The sequence below is a fragment of the Anser cygnoides genome, chromosome 25, assembly GCF_040182565.1.
Source record: "Anser cygnoides isolate HZ-2024a breed goose chromosome 25, Taihu_goose_T2T_genome, whole genome shotgun sequence".
In the NCBI taxonomy this organism is placed as follows: domain Eukaryota; kingdom Metazoa; phylum Chordata; class Aves; order Anseriformes; family Anatidae; genus Anser; species Anser cygnoides.
The window spans coordinates 5,409,360-5,422,801 of record NC_089897.1 but is presented as its reverse complement, the minus strand read 5'-3'; the positions used below and the strand labels follow the sequence as shown (position 1 = coordinate 5,422,801).

At 45.7% G+C, this 13,442-nt stretch overlaps 1 protein-coding gene across 1 annotated transcript in view; it reads left to right on the top strand.

Annotated features, from left to right (window-relative positions):
• The window catches only part of PLXNA2 (plexin A2), a 451,101-nt gene that overhangs the window by 233,189 nt on the left and 204,470 nt on the right, over window positions 1–13,442 (top strand). Inside the window, exon 6 of the mRNA XM_066983022.1 lies at window positions 13,111–13,297. The gene's annotated coding sequence lies outside the window, so the exon portion shown is untranslated. The remainder of the gene's footprint in view (window positions 1–13,110; window positions 13,298–13,442) is intronic.

The following is a 13,442-nucleotide window of genomic DNA, read 5'->3' as shown; positions in this document are numbered from 1 at the left end:
GATGGTAATCTTAATTTGCATTATTCTTTGAATTCTAGCTAAGGACTTTTACATCTACATTAAGGAGTTGCGTCACTGCTGCAATGCAGTGTTCTGTGGGACAGAATCTGTGGGCTGCTTAGCAGTACCTGTGCACAGCAGCAGTAGACGTGAAGCGACAAATCTGTTATTAATAAGTAGCCCAAGGGATCAATAATATCTTTCTGTTCAAGGTCACCAGTTCAAATACAACACAAGCTGGAAGTGGAAGTTATTACCATTTGATGGCTTTTTGTTAGTCTGTATAAAATTAAGATTGCCCATCTTGCACATTAATGGACTTTCTCCAGGACATGTCTTAGTGTCATATACTTGCAAGATCTATCAGATGTGCACTTATGGTTCTTTAGCAGTGAGCAAACACTTTGCTCAGCTGGTGTTGCAGAACCAATGCCAATTTGCTGTTTTCATAGGCATAGTCCTGATCTCTATTCTGCTGTCTTCTCTAACATACGTAGTTTATGCATTTGAGCATGTTATCGTGGGTATAGTGACACAATATGCTATAGGGAAATGCAAGCTTACAGTGCCTTCTCTTCAAGCCTTCTGATCTGGAGGCTGTACTGTCACACTTAAACCCATATCTTTGCAGGATTAATAGTTTGGGTTAAGTAATGTGAGGGTGCACAGCCTCTGGTCGTCTTGGAAAGCGAACATCTTTTACCTTCCTGCCTGGTAGTCCCATGGTACAGGGAACAAAACTCCCTCTAACAGGCGTCAGTGCTTGGTCGATGCAGGTCTGCTGCTGGAAGGCTCCTAAGCAAACCCGGCCTCGCCTTCCTGGGAGCTTCAGGAGCCCGTAGCAGAGCCAAAACCCCATCACATCTTCGTGATGGGAATTGCCATGGTCCCTGCGTGAGTGCAAGCTGATGGGAGCTGCAGCATGGAGCTTGTCTGGTTCCCGTTATTGCTTTTAATCGGGCGTGCAACTCTGGTGATTGGGTCTTTAATATGTGACAAACATCTGATCTGTTCCTCATTCCTCAGGCCTGTCTTGTTTCCTTTCTTGTTACAGGGGAATGATTACAGAGCACTTTGTCAATAATCCAGCAAACCTATCATAGAGTCGATCAATGGGAGCTGGTTTTGTCCAAACTTGCCTTAGTTTGTGTCTGAAGAACGCCAAGGGGAGGGATATTGCTTTGCCACTTATCAGGAGACATTACCCTCAGAGATATTCCTCTCTGTCTCTTTTGTCTATATAAAACCTATTGTTGCTGATTGGTATCTGGGAGCTCTGCATAAAGTGAAATCCCCCGAGTCTACTCCTGCCATCCATCAAGTCATTACCCGATTAGGGCTTTGATGCGCAGAAGATCCGGACGCATGTGTCCCCGCAGGCAGTGCAGCAGGAGGCGGCCTCCCCCTGGAGCTGCGGGCATGGGGCAGGGGCAGAAGCAGGGAAAGGAGGCAGGGGCTGCGGGGCCGAGGTGCCAGGCGCAGCCCCCCGGAGCCCTGCGCCCTCGGGACGGGGTGCTGGGCACGTTTGTCCCTTGGAGATTGTGCCACACCTGTGAATTTGTGATAGGAAGAGGCTGGAGCTGTGGGGTGGGTGGCCTCCTGTAAGCGTCCTGCTGCGGCTTTTTGTGCTTTGTCAGAGGCTTCACTTACTTGAGGCAGCTGAGCTGGGAGCAGAGCTGCATGAGAAAGAGCCAGCGAGACCTTCCAGAAGGTAATGCAGCCCATCTGCAGCCAAAGAGCTTCCTGAGATGCCTTTGAACAGCTATTAGCCACGGGATTTCTAACTTGGAGACCTCAGTTAAGTGCTTGAAGTGTGGTAGGATGACTCCAAACCCTTAAGTTTCCATTTTTGCTCCTTTTAAGCCTCTTACGAATCCAGGGTCTCAATCCTGGCCATAATGCTACAGCATTTCTGTTTACTGGTAATGCTGCCGCTGTGTCCTCAGCGACTGTCTGTGACCTGTATTCACTAATTGTCTCTGCACTGCAGTCCTCCCCTCTACAAATCAAAAGATGAAAGCTGTGATAGTATTGCCAGGGGATAGGCTTGTTGTTTGACTTAACAGACATTTTAAAGAAAAGTATGGACGGAAAGAAAAATATCTGTTAGCTGGCAATTCGTAGGAGCTGTTGGACAAAAGTCCACCTGCCAGGGCTGTTTCCCCGGAGCAGGGGGCAGGAAGGAAGGTTATCCCATTTGGTTATGTGATCGATCAATTCCTGCAAGTCCCCAGGTTTGCTGCTGAGTTTTTTTTCCTTGTTAACGATGTGAAGAAGGTGCCCGATGGCTGGGCCAGTCGTTAAGGTCCCCTTCTAGGTACATGCTCTTGTGCTCCAGCAGTCTGACAGGCTCCTGTAGACAGGCTGGCAGCTGCCCAGCTGCAGAGCAACCCTTTACCTTATGTTCAGTTCAGGCCAAAGTTTGCTCCTGATAAGCCAAGGTGGTGTATCTGAAGGTTTCCAGTATAAACTGAGGGGTGTCGCTGGTTCTTCTGGGTCCAGAGAGAACTTGTGTAAAAGAAGGATGCACTGAATTTGATATCCAGGGATGCTGTCCAAGGACAAACCAGTTTGACCTAAATTCTTCCATGTAATGGCAGGGCTTGCGGTAATGAATTCTGTCTTATCTGTGTGATGGGGTTATGATTTGCAGACATCAAAATCTGTAATTTAGTGAATGCTGCTCTAAACTTGGGAAGGCAGCTAAATAAATAAAATTTGTCAATGCAGAATAATATGCTTGCACATGGTTAGCAATAGCCAGGCAACTGTATATCACAGCGAAGAATAATGTCAGGTTTGGGAATCAGATAAATTGCAAATAACAATGGAAAAAGCAACTGAACCTTGAGGAATATCAGCGGCTAGGCTAGATGAGGTGGCTGCGAAAAGCCGTTGTTTGGGCAAGAGGAATAGAGACTGGCAAGAGAGGGAGGGGAAGAAATGGGGAGGGAACAGCAGGCCATAAAGCTGCAATCAAGTGCAGGAGAGATGATAAAAGGCTGTGGACAGCCCAGAAAAAATATTAAGAGGCAATAAAATGCAGCATCAGTGGAGATAAGATGATAATTTGTTATTCTCAGAGGAGCCATTTCTGCACTGGGGCTCTTTCTAGACTCCGAGCTGAGCTCAGTTCTGCCTTGCACCTTGTGCAGTGATTTACACCTTGACAAAGCAGGAGTAAAGTGCTTCGACCAGCATGTAAGAGTAGGTGCACCTGTGTTTTGGGGTTGGGGAGGCTATGTAGCCATAGCAGAGCTTAGACTTATCCCTGAAAGGGGTTGAAAATCATTTCCAAACTGCTTTGGCCAGTAAAGAGTAGTGCATTCACAACCTCGGTGTAAATGAGAATCAGACCCACTTCTGCCTAGTTAAAAAAAAAAAGGCTTAGCTCGGCAGCAGTCAGCCATGGGAGTCTGAGGCACCGGTAACTCAAAATAAAATAAAATATCATTGGTTTTGGCCGGCCGTTAGAGACTTGTGGTTAGTGTGAGCGTAGGAGCAGGTGGGTGCAAGCGTCCGCGTGCCACGGGGCAGAGCCACCCCAAGGGGTGCAGGAACCGGCCCGAGGTGGAGGAACGTGGGCTGGCAGCGGCAGGGAGCTGTCTCAGCTCCACCTCTGCAGCCCCTGCGTGGTGCAGGCATTGCTCAGCGGTTCGCAAAGATGCTGATAACAAAGATACGGATCCCTGATACTTATTAAACTGATAGCTCTTAAACATTAAATCCCAGCTATAATTAAATTAACTGAAATTGTTGTTGTTGTTCAAAAAAGAAAAAAAAAAAAAGAATTCTAAGCACTCCCCAGTAACATTTAAAAGGTGAGGGAATTGCCTGCAGGCCTAAATAAGCATTGCTGCAGATCGCATCCAGGACTAATTTGCGAGCTAATGACTGAAGTTGTAGTCGGGGCCTATCGAGAAGAGGGGGGAGAGGGAGGAGGGACAAGCTCCGTGGCTGGGGAGGGCTTTGTGGTGCTGCTGCTGTTTTTCCTGGAATGGGATTCCAGGCCAGCCGCCTGCAAAGCCGGGGAATTACCTGCAGAATGACATGATCATCCTGCTAATCAGGAAGTAGTTTCTTATTAATTCCCTTCAGTTCCAAGTAGTTTTACGCAATCCTCCAGCTCAGATCTCTCCCGCCTACCCTCCTACTGGTTAGGGGGTAGCCATCCGCCACGGAAGAAAAGCAATTAGACAGCTTCTGGGGAGTTTTAGTAGATTTTACAGGATTTCTTATCCTCTCTGTCCCACAGGCAGCATTTGGGAGGGGAGGGGAGATGCCTCCCAGTGTGGTGCTGGTAGCGGCAACATGGGAAGGGATTCCCCATCCATCCCAGCAAGGGGAGGTATCGTTCACGTGTGGATTTCTGATGTGGGGAAGGGAAAGCGGTGCAGGAGCCTCTGCTGACCTCAGCCTGGGTGTAGCCAAGCATCAGGTTCCTGAGCAGGCAGCCTGGGAACTCTCCTGAGCCCCAAAATCCATTTTTAAAGAGAAGGCTGAAGGAAATGACAAACTAAGTTACGCAGACTCTAACCTGGCCTGCTGTTCTGTATTTAAATCCATCGGTATCGCCTCAGGCATCCTTGAATAATTACTTGTGATGACAGGCTGTGACAGGCTCCACTTGAGTTCAGAGGACGCCACACAAGGGCATGCCACGGCGGAGTTCAGCAGCCCAGGTGTGGGGCCGAGTGGGAGGATACCCGCTGCAGGACGAAGCCATGTCCCAAGCGTCCCTGTCCCCATGTGCCTGTCACACGCGTGTGCACGTCCCAGCCACGCGGTAGCAGCCACCAGGCCGCCCCTCACACCAGCGGCCGGGCCCAGGGCCTGGGGCAGCGTCAGCAGCGCCCACAGACGGCCCCGGGTCCCTTCGCTGCAAATGGGAACACAGAGGGGAAAAACAGGGCCTCTTAATGGCCTGTCTGTGAAGGACTTGGTGCTGGGTAAGCCAGTTGCCACTCCAGCAGCACTGGGAGGGCAAAATGCTCTGCAGGAGGCTGACGTGAGCTCCAGGGGAGTGCTGCCCAGCTAAGAAAATGCCGACTGGGAACTTCAGGAGACGGCTTGTGGGGAAACCGCAGGCGTAGGCGGCTCTGCCTAAATCCGAGTAGCCACAGGACAGGCGTGCGCTCCAGGCTGAACTTTTTTGAGCTCAGCCAGGACGTGTGTGCTGCATCAGCCTCGTGCCTGTGCCCCAGCACGGGGTGAACTTCCTTCGTAGCCTGCTTGAGTGGGTGAGAACAAAAGTGACCGTGAATGTCAGAATTTGCTCTTCAGTTTGTAGCAGAGGTTCTGAGCTACAGCAAATGCTTTAGTCAAATCACCTTCGCCAGGATCACCTCTGCAGAAATCACTTCTGAAAGACATTTAACATTTCTGTTCTGGCTTTGAAGATCTGATTAAATTACATTCTGTTTTGAAGGAATTGAAAATATACTTGTTAATTTAATAGATGGCTTCCTTTAGTTGCAGGATTCATCTCTCAGGCACATCATTCAAGAATTATCTATTGTGGTTAAAAAAATAATTCCAAGACAGCTGGGTTTGTGCTAATATCTGTGAGCAGCAAGTCTTCAATTTCCTTCATACTTCATTACTGGCGTGCCTCAAAAAGCAATCCTTTCTTAATCAGGGCTTGTTTCTCCTGTCAGGTTATTGTTCATCATGATGTGTGAAGCAACAAGAAAGCATTTTTGTTGATTTTCATAAGTTAAACTCACCGTCCACTGCTGACAACCCTGTTAAAACAGAGCAAGTTGAATGTTTAAGTCAGAGTTTTATATCAAATCTATCATTTTGATAAAGTGGATATTTTTCCCTTCTTCCCACCCTTTGGACTCCTTTTCTGGTTGAATAGCTTAACCAGCACGTGGGGAGAGGAGAGAAAGGATAGGCAGATGGACAGAAGCACAGATGACTGACAGACTGACAAGGCCATCATGGACCCCAGTTGTTACAATATCCCATATGATTTTCTGATTCCTAATGGAAGTCAAAAGTGTGGCAGGCTTGGAAATCGCACTCTTCCGTGTCCCATTTCATCTCCCTCTGACCCTCTGCAAGATAGTGACCTCCTAATTCATCACAGGGAAAGCACTGCAAAGATTAATCACTTCATACTAGTGCAGCACTTTGGATAGCCAAAGCACTACATACCTCCTAATGAACAGTAACAGTGTCTGGGCTGTTGAAAATTAACACACTTTATTTCCCCGTGTGAATTTGACAACATGGGCAAGTAAAGGATGGCTGCTTTATGGGAAAAGGGACAAGGGACACAAATTCCTGTCTCATGAAATGACCACAGGTGTCTGAACCCCTCTAGGCTTTCCCTTTTCTCTTCCTGTTGGGTATCCTCAGTGTATCCTCTCTGCTGTACTTCAGCTGAATAGGATATTGGGGCTGCTGGAAAGCAAAAAGAAAATTTTGAGTTAGTAGGTGAAAATGCCCTGAAGTCACTGAAGATGCCCCATATAAATCTGTAAATGTAACCCAATACATCCAAAGTTGTTGTTGTAACCCAATACATCCAAAGATGTTTTTCTCTTGCTGAAGAAGTTGCTTTTGTTCTTTGGTCTGCCTTCTCGCAGCATGGATGTGCATAGACATAATCTATGAAAAGTAACAGATACCAATCCAAACAGCAGCAACACCCAGTGCTTTATTTAGCATGAGAAGTAAATCACGGGCGTTGCAGCATACATCTTTGCTAACCTGTCTCTGTTCTGGAATGAGTCATTTTGACTTTCTTATCTGTACCCTGGAAACCTGCGTCCTTACATCTGAATTTTATACACTGATGCAGTATGCTAGGAAAAAAAAAAAAAGTAATAATAAAAGATTGTATCTCTTCCACCCACCAACTGGTGGTTTCTTCTGTGCTCCTGACCAGTTAATGCCGTTAAGTTTATTTCCATTAGTTATGTTATTGCCCTTTATCTTCTTTTCCTCAGGGCACTTATTGTAACGTCGAAGCGCCAAATCTATTTTTATGAAATTGCCCTGTAAAAAAAAAAAAAATTAAACCGGCAAGAAAAAAGCTGATGGATTAGATCTTAAAGCATCTGAACAGCTCCTTAGACTCCTTTCTGCCACCAGCTTAATTTCTATTTCAAAATGTTTTGTTCCTTTGTCCCCTGATTTTCCATGCTGTTTTATTATGGCTTTTGTTATAGCATTCATCTAACACTATCTTAAGTGGGAGGCTCTTGAAGAGGCTCCACTTTGCAGAGGAGATGGTGAGGAGCTGCAGAGCTCCACGAGGCTGGAGGAGACGGCACGTGGGGTGGCGGAGCCAGCTTCTCCCATTCTCGCTTGGTTTTACCCACTGAAGTCTGTTGTTGACCTCTCACGGCCCTCGTGCCAGACCAGGCAGTCAGCAGTGCCGTGCAGGAGCACCTGGGGCTTTTGTCCTCAGGTACTGCATAACCAGCAGAGCCCACAGCAGGAGAACAAAGCCACAATTGCTTTTCCCCATAGGATCTTAAGGTTTACTGCGCATCCCCAAACAATAACCTTTGCTAAGTTATACATGAAAATAAATATTCCTTTAAAACAACGGAGGTAGAATAGCGTGGTGAGTTTTAGAAATGGAAAAAGACACATTGAATAGCTGCATACAGAAGCAGACACTCAGTTCTCCAGTGGTATTTTGCATCACCAGCAGAGAGGCAATGGTTTGGAACAAAAATCTCAGACTGTGATCACGTTTTTTTCCCCCAAAACTGTTTATTTAGATATTCTTTCACCAGCCAGAGGTCACATTATCGTGGCATCCCAAATAATAATATCATCCAAGAGGCACAGCTGCAACTCATCCCAGCTCCTAGGTTAGGTGCCAGGGGATGTAATAAATGGGGCAAATGAACATGTGAATGCTGAGAGCTTTTTTGCACAGATCAGTTCTCTTTTGGACTGTGCAGTTTATCTATCACAGCTTTAAAAAAATAAAACCATAAAAACATTTCACTTGCAAAATGCAGTGGTATATGTGGTTTTCCATTTATCCATGTTTAGGAGGTGTTAAATGTACTGGAACACAGCAATGACTACGGACTGCAGCTGTATCCCAGGCTGAATTCATTAAGGCAATAGGTGCTAAAACCAGAGACTCCAGCTCCTTCCTCTGTGTCGTGCCCAGAGGGAGAGGGTTATTTAATCCACGTGAAGGGCTGTACTTTAATGTGAAACTCATGCTTCTTGCTGGAGGTATCCAAGGTGGAATGACTCCAAACCACGAAGCAGTCGCAGCCTTCCCGTTCTCTAGCACAGACCTGCCAAACCCTGCTCGGCTTGGACCACCTTGTGCTGAACGAGGAGCATCTCCATGGCATTTTGAGGGGGCATTCAAAGGCTTGATTGGATCTTTGAAGCAGGTTGCTCATTTTAGATGCGTTAAACTTGGCAGTCCAGTGCCTATTGTGCATCCACATTTGATGTCCTTCTGCTGCCTTGGCTGCAGAAGAGCGTTAGCATATTTCTTTATAAAATTATATATGCTAAAGGCTCAATCTTTAACTCATGTGAAACTGATTTTCTAGCATTCCTTGGCAACCTCAAAGCTGCTCAGCGTTACCTATCAGCTCAGCTTATGCATGTTAAAACTGAAATGGAGACAATTTTCTAATCCTGTGTGCAACTTGATGAAAACTTTAAGCTTTCATTGAAAATGGCAGCTGTTAGTTACATTTCGAGTTCCCAAGCTTCCCCTGAACTTGTTAGGATTTCTTTCGAAACCTCTAAATTTTAAGTGCAGCTTACGCCTGTTCTTTCCTTCCTCACTTCGGCGTGTGACCGAAAGCGGGGGTGACTTGGTGTGAATCTTGCTGGGACGCACAGGAGCAGGTTTTCCTCCCAGCAGGATGAAATCCCCGCTGCTCTCTGGAGCAGCTCGATCCTGGGCAGGGCTCTGCACCTTGTAGGTCGGGGTGTCAGGAACCGGGGAAGCAAAGGAAATGCTGGCTGCAGCACCATTAGTTAGAGCTGAAAGCTGTGCTGACATTTGGCCTTGTTTGGGAGCTTCAGAGGAGGGATTCTGAAAAGAGATGGAGAAAGAGGCCTTCGGTCTTTTTTCAAGTCAGATAAAACCATCTTAAGGACACCATTAAGAAAAGAACTCTTGATGATAAAGGCCAATAAAGATGTAGCTGAATCTTTATTCAGCTGGAGAACTACTGAGCCAAGAGAATCAACAAAGTTATCTTTCTGGGCTTGTATTTGAACTTTCTGTTTCATCTGAAAGGGATGGATTTGTGCTGGGTTTGGCTAGAGAGCTGGGTCCCACGTTGCTGCCTTGGGAAAGGGGTGAAATTTGTTGTATCAAGGGGTAACCCAGCTGATGAAAAAATACTGTAACTGGACATGCTGGCATATAGTTAATCAGATAATCAAATCCTGGCACCTACAACCCTCTTAAGTGGAGACAAAAGTTCAGCAGGGCATGTTAACCCGTTAATTAATAATCCTGACACTTAACTGCTCTGCTGCTACCCATTAAGCTTCTGCTGCCATTGATGGAGTAGTGGGGCACATCGCGAGTGGTATGTTCAGTGGAGCTGGTGAATGGTGCCTGGGTATCTCTGGCTCATGACGGATGCACTTTGTGTGTTGTTCACCTCCTTCAGCACTTTTCCTGGAAGTCACGTTTATTCTGTGGTTCTTCTGCAACCGCAGCTGGAATGATGAAGGGGGTCTGTTACCTGACTCGGGCGTATATAAACTGTCAAGCTGCCGTCTGGTTACACCAGTGTTGACTTCTCCATGCCCTTGGAAATAGCAATGAAGTCTGCCTCAGCCCCAGATAGGTCAGTAGCATCATAGTGCAGGAATCTGTGATCATCAGGGGTCTGTGGTTCTCTGAGGGTGAGAGGAGAAGATGCTCTGCCACCCAGGTAAAGTCGCTACGAGGGGAGCCGCAGAAGGCCATATGTTCAGAAGGGATCCTTGTGATAAGCGGAACCCTCTTGTCAGTAGAGGAACGCCAAAAAACTGAAACAGACCATTCTGAAAAATTATGTCCCGTGCACCACCCAGCAAAAATACAATATACGAGCTCTGGATGAACTGAAGCGTGAGCAATGTGATCACTGATGTGGCTCATGACCTTTAATTGCTTTTAAATTTTTACATGCTGCAGAGTGTAATGTGATACCCTCAATGTGACAAAAATGTAGTGTTTCATCTCCCAAATGACCCAGAACATAGCCTGTCACATTCTTTTGTATTAGGACAACATACTATGCTCTTCTTTTAAAGTATTTCTGAGTAAAATTAAGTTGAGCCAAAGCTTATAATTCAGCTGGCTCCTACTCGGCTGAAATTTTAGGGCAAGAGTCAAAACCGAAGAGCTAAGAATACCATAGTTTTGACCATGATACGACAGACATGACTTTCCAGAAGACACTTGAACTGCAAATGCAAATTCCTACCAAAAGTGCATTTTCACACTATCTTTTCATCTTTTGCATAAATCATAGCGCCTTTCCCTCTGAGGAACTAATGCTCTTTACCATGCACTAATAGCAGAGAAAGTCAAAGGAACAATAAAGGAAATCCTTTGTTGTCTCTAAAAAGACAGTCGAAAGCCTGAAAGAATCTTCAGTGCTCTCCTCTATATCTTAAAAGCATGGATTCCTGGCTCAGAGAAATCCATGAAGATGATGAAAGTGTGTCTACAAGCTGAATGCTATCCCCCTGGTAAGGTGTTACGAGTAACCATAAATATCTTGTCCTGACCACTCAGCAGGCTTTGGGCTTGCCCACAAAATATAGTACAGTAAATAGCTCTGAGCATACAAATGAGATTCTACTCCAGAAAAGTCTTTAATCTCCCTTGTTTTTATGGATCAGCAAAGGTGTCAGAAGTTTGACACTAGATAATTGAGCTCTTGCATTTAGAGCACAGCCTACAAATAATGGCAACTTTGCTTTGAAATAGTCTTTCTAAACTTTGGTTTGACAATTAGCATTTCAAAAGGTAGCAACTATGTAGCTGCCATCGCCTAATGCACACTTTGAGTCAAATGTAAGGATTAATAGCACAGCGCTAAAAACAACCATCAAACCTACCTGCCTCGGAAGTGTTCCTGCTAACTCCCTAACAGGTGAAAATCCCAAGCCCTGGTTCCACGAACCATCAGGTCTTCAGCAAAGCGCACCTCCTCTGCTGCTTGGTGCCCACAGAAGGTACTGATGCGTCCTCTTATGGCCATGGTGAAAACAGAGCTGAGTCAGTGCTACAGATTTCGTCAGTCGTCTCCAAAGTTGTCAAGGGAATGTGTAAGATGCAGCCTGAACAATAAAAATTCTCCATCTGCAGCCACTGTAGCACACAAGCACCACTCAGTCCCACTTCAACACTAGCTAGGGATTCAAGGGTTTATCTTCAAGGGCACTGATGAACTAATCAATGCCATATGAATTTAGAAGACAGAGGTGGCGTATGATCAAGGCTAAAGCCGCACCGTGTTCACGCCGGGGTGCACGGAGCTGGAAGCAGCAGTTTGGGTGCTGTGCTCGGGTGTTCCAGCTCTGCGAGCGCAGGAATGCAGCGCAGGCACCAGAGCAGAGCTTCTCTGCTTGCAAACCACCAGGAGGGGAGAATGTTTGCTGCTTTTCAGGATTGCCTAATGCTAGGTAGAAACGCTATTATTATGGGCTTTTTTCTTCTCCCTTAAATGAATGCAAACAACAGGGGTTTTCTTTACAGCTCATTCTTTAATAACTTGGGTTAGTCATAATGAAATCCATTCTTAGGATAGAATTAATATGAGATAGTAATGGTGATTAGGTAATTAGCAAGTACCAAGAGTATTTAACCTTCCTGGTGACAGCATGTCTGACATCACCTGAGCTCGTGCAGACTCTGTGAAAAGAATTAGCTATTTTAAATTACCCCATTTATGTCATTAATTCTGAAATACAAATGGACCCAGAAATAACGCCAGTGGTGCCCAGTATCCTGGTAGTTTTTCCACCTCTGCATAACTTAAATCTGTATTTTCTGTCTTCCATTTCATTATAAAGTGGAAATAGGACTGCAAACATCGAAGGACTCCATTTGCACTGGCAACCGTGGGCTACTCCTAGCGGTATCCTGCTGCCATGAGTGACCAAGAAGGAAAAAGGCTGCCTTTTCTGCTCGCTTTATCTGAGAATGCAATTCCAACTGAAATGTTACAGTGGCCAAGCTTTTTGATCCTTTTTATCTTTGTGCCAACGTTTTCCTTTGGAACAATGTTCATTTCACTCGCTAATGTTTTTCACCTTGTCACACCTGCCTCTGCAAGAGGTTTTTGAGCAGCAGCGATCCTGGATCGGTGCCTTTGCAGTGCGATGTACCCGCTCCCCGATGCCTCACCTGGGACACACCTGAAGAGTGCAGCCTTTCCTCTCCTCTTTGCTTTGAGAAGCAAAACAGAACAGAACAGAACTCCCCCCACCAGCCCTGCTGACAGAGACTAACAATGTGACTCTTTTCAGGACGTCTCACAAGCAAATTGTCTAAGATATTTATGTGCTCCAAATCCTGCTCCAAAGGAGGTTTGCAGACATTGGCTCCCATAATACATGTTTACAACTTCGGAGTTTGCTTTCATAAATTTCCTGCTGAGTCACACCATGGATTGTAAATGTGCGTGTGTGAGGGCATAAATCTTGCACACCCGTGCACACCTGTATGTTTCGGTCCCATCCCACTTGACCCTCTCTTTAGTGCACATTTATAGCTCTTCTCCAACTTCCTCACACTGCATTACAGTTTCTCTTTATTAGCAGCCAATAATGTATTAATGCATTCCTTGGTGGGAAGTGTGCTTCTAACTATTACCTTGGACACTCATTTAGTTGAATTTGATAGTGACAACACATTGACATTGGTAAGGTTAATGATCCAATACTTTATTTCATTGAACAAGTTGAACAACATTTAGTACATTGTTCCACAATGTCCTAGAGAGCTGTCTGCGCTATTACTTTAATGGTACTATGGCATCTTTGCCCTTTAAATAATTGGCACCGTGAAAATATTCTCCAGATCCTGTCACAATTGATTAGTATCGCACTGAATTACAAAAAAAACCACCACTTTTATTTTCCTTTTTTCAGTCTCTTTTCAGGGAAGGAAGAAAAGCAAAACTTGATCTCCACGGATATAAAAGGCTGACAGCACTACAAGTAGAGTCGGGAGAAAAGTCCTGGCAGCTGCTTTAACTTTTTGGATCTGGAACCAACACAAAACTCTGCCCCTACCTCGTCCTGACCTGCAGAGCTCATCCTTTCTGGATTTCACAAGGTCTGGTCCTCCCTTTATTTTATTTCTTTTTCTTCTCAGCCACGTTGAACACTGCAGCTGCAGGAAAGCATCTCCAATGGGTGCTGTTGGTGGAATGATGGCTCCTGCACGAAACTGGAGCACACCAGCATCCCTGCACGCTCCT